Source organism: Tyto alba, unplaced genomic scaffold (genome assembly GCF_018691265.1).
Source record: "Tyto alba isolate M040663 unplaced genomic scaffold, T.alba_DEE_v4.0 Super-Scaffold_11, whole genome shotgun sequence".
Taxonomy (NCBI): Eukaryota; Metazoa; Chordata; class Aves; order Strigiformes; family Tytonidae; genus Tyto; species Tyto alba.
Window position 1 is genome coordinate 1,401,211 of NW_024881273.1, and position 2,428 is coordinate 1,403,638.

The 2,428-nt window shown below is 47.1% G+C and overlaps 1 long non-coding RNA gene across 1 annotated transcript; it reads right to left on the reverse strand.

The window, feature by feature from the left end:
* Positions 1-1,421: 1,421 nt before the first annotated feature.
* On the reverse strand, positions 1,422-2,391 carry LOC116959068. The gene is made up of 2 exons (XR_006164768.1): positions 2,335-2,391; positions 1,422-1,607 (listed from the first exon to the last, which is right to left on the reverse strand). It is a non-coding gene; the product is annotated as an uncharacterized LOC116959068 (long non-coding RNA).
* Between the last annotated feature and the right edge of the window lie 37 nt (positions 2,392-2,428).

The following is a 2,428-nucleotide window of genomic DNA, read 5'->3' on the forward strand; positions in this document are numbered from 1 at the left end:
TTCTTTTTCCCCAGACTCCCAACCACCAACTGCTCTACAGTTTGTATGCCAATCCAATTTTGATGCCTGTAATTCACCCCAGAGACTGTTTATTTTAACTTTATCAAGTGAAGAGAAAAACAACTGTGTTAGAATAAAAAAAAGAGCATCTGGCAGCAGGATATTCTTTCTCTCAGACAGCTTCCTAGTGTAGCTGGTATACAAGAAAATGGGATTTAATTGCTCAAGGGTTGAAAGAAGGGGGAGAAGAGTGCAGAGCGCGGGTTCTCTGTGTGCTTGTCTTAAAGATGGTCCTTCCTGGTCTGTTGGAACACATGATTCCAGTATATTGTTCTCCACTTCAAAAGAGGCAGCCAAGCCTCATCTGGGCCCTATAGGACACAGCAGCGATGAATCCCCACACACAGGAGACTGATGTAGCCTATGCCAAAAAAGTGACCTCTGGAACTCCACCAGCTTAGTAACGTATCCCCAGGGGCCCCTGGCCTGTCTGGGACAGGACAACACGGCTTTCTGACAGTCAACAGAAACCAAAGGGCACTTCAGAAAACAGACACGTCCGTTACTTTTTCCAGATTTCGAGTATCAGCCGCCTACTCCCCCTCTTCAGCACCACAGCAACTTTGAGCAATGTCAGCACATGTCACAGAGTTTGCCATCTGCAAGGTGTCCTCAGTGAGAGCCTGTAAATCAGAGGATCTCGCATTTCCCGATCCCTACCATAAGCTCATTCGTTTGTATTTCATGACAGGACTTTCCTATTCACTGGCAGGGGCTAGTGCCATGCTTGGCTCTGCAGCTCCTCCAGTCTGAACAAGGCTGATGTTTTTTTTCTCCAAGACTGGCACAATCAAGAAAGAGGCTGGGGTTTGGTTTTCTTCCCTGTGGCTGCTTTTGTTCCCACCCATTGGCAAGTATTTTTGAACACTGGAGGAAAAAACAGACATTGCACAATAGCTTTGCCCACCCACCCCATTTTTGTTTGCATACTTTCATCTGAATAACACACTTGATGGAGAACACTCATTTTTAAATAATTAGGAGGGACACTGCAGACATGTAGATTTGGTGTGGACACATGGGACCCTGGTTTCGTTTTTAGGCCATCTGCTAATTGGGTACTGTTCAGAGGCAGTCTGCAAGATGTCTGGCTCGCTTCTGATGTAAGAGCCATCTTCCTCTTGGACTGAAATGCAGGTCTGCTCCTCTCAGCAATGCCACCTACTCTAACGATGTCGTGTTCTGAGCATTAACCACATCAAGAAGGAAAAAGGCACTTTACTCAGTAAAATACTTGGGAGAAAGTTTCCTTTAGGCAAGAAGCCAACACGCGCTACTTACGTTCTTGTGTTGTTCTAGAAGAGAGGGCCTCATGTAATTAACATTTAATGTTTGGAGCAAATAGCGGTTTTTTTTTTTTATTTTATTTGACAAGATTTTTCATTTCAGGCACTTATACATCTAGAAAGCAAATTAGATATACAGTAGACTTTGGAAAATCTCACTACAAGACTGCCTTGCCTTAAAACTCGTCCTTTCTTGGGACATTGCCATAAGTTCTTTTTTCTATGGATACACTGGGGCATTCCCTTTAACAGGTCAGTAAGCTGCAAGAAAAGTTAAAACGGAGCCGAGATGTAGTTTACCAAGAACATACTAAATTAATTTTACTGGCCTCCTTGACATACAGCAGGCCTTTCCCAAATTCAAAAATGGGCATTCATCTTTATTTCACCATATAACCATTACATTAACAGCACAGCAATTTTAGGTAGTTTCTGTTTTCTCATGCAATTATAGGTTCTTTATAAGATCTAAGCACAAAGGTTTGAGATTTTTTTGTCTTTCATCATCCTTTCATTTTCTCTAAAAGTCTCAAAGCTTTTTAACCCGTTAGTCAAGTCCTACAACGCAGTAAACACAGCATTACTTCCATTTTAAATATGGTAAAAGAAAGGGAAAGGAAGGAGCAACACGACAGCCCAGGCTTCCCCATGAAAGCACAGCCAGAGCCAGGACGAACATCTCGGCTGTTCCCGTCCCTCACCGACCACTGCAGCGGGTCAGGGCAGGCGGATGAGCACAGGAACGTACCTCGGCAGCTCGTTCAGCGCTACAGGGCAGCGCGGCATTGCCTGTTTTAGTATAAATTACCCCTAAACCGAGGTTTGTCTGCGCAGCGTTTGCCACCCCCCGTTCCGGCCCAGAGCAGCACCAACACCCGCCCCCCAGGACTCAAACACCTCCAGCATCAAACCAGGGACACACCCTGCCCCACCCGCGGCTGCGGCCGCCGCCGCCTCCCGCCTTTGACCGACCCTCCCCCTCACAAACCACCGGGGCTTTCGCTCCCCGTTGCCAACGCCCGGCGCGCCCGCAGGCCGCGGCCGCCATTTTGAGGGCAGGGAGAGGCGCGGCCCCGCCCCGC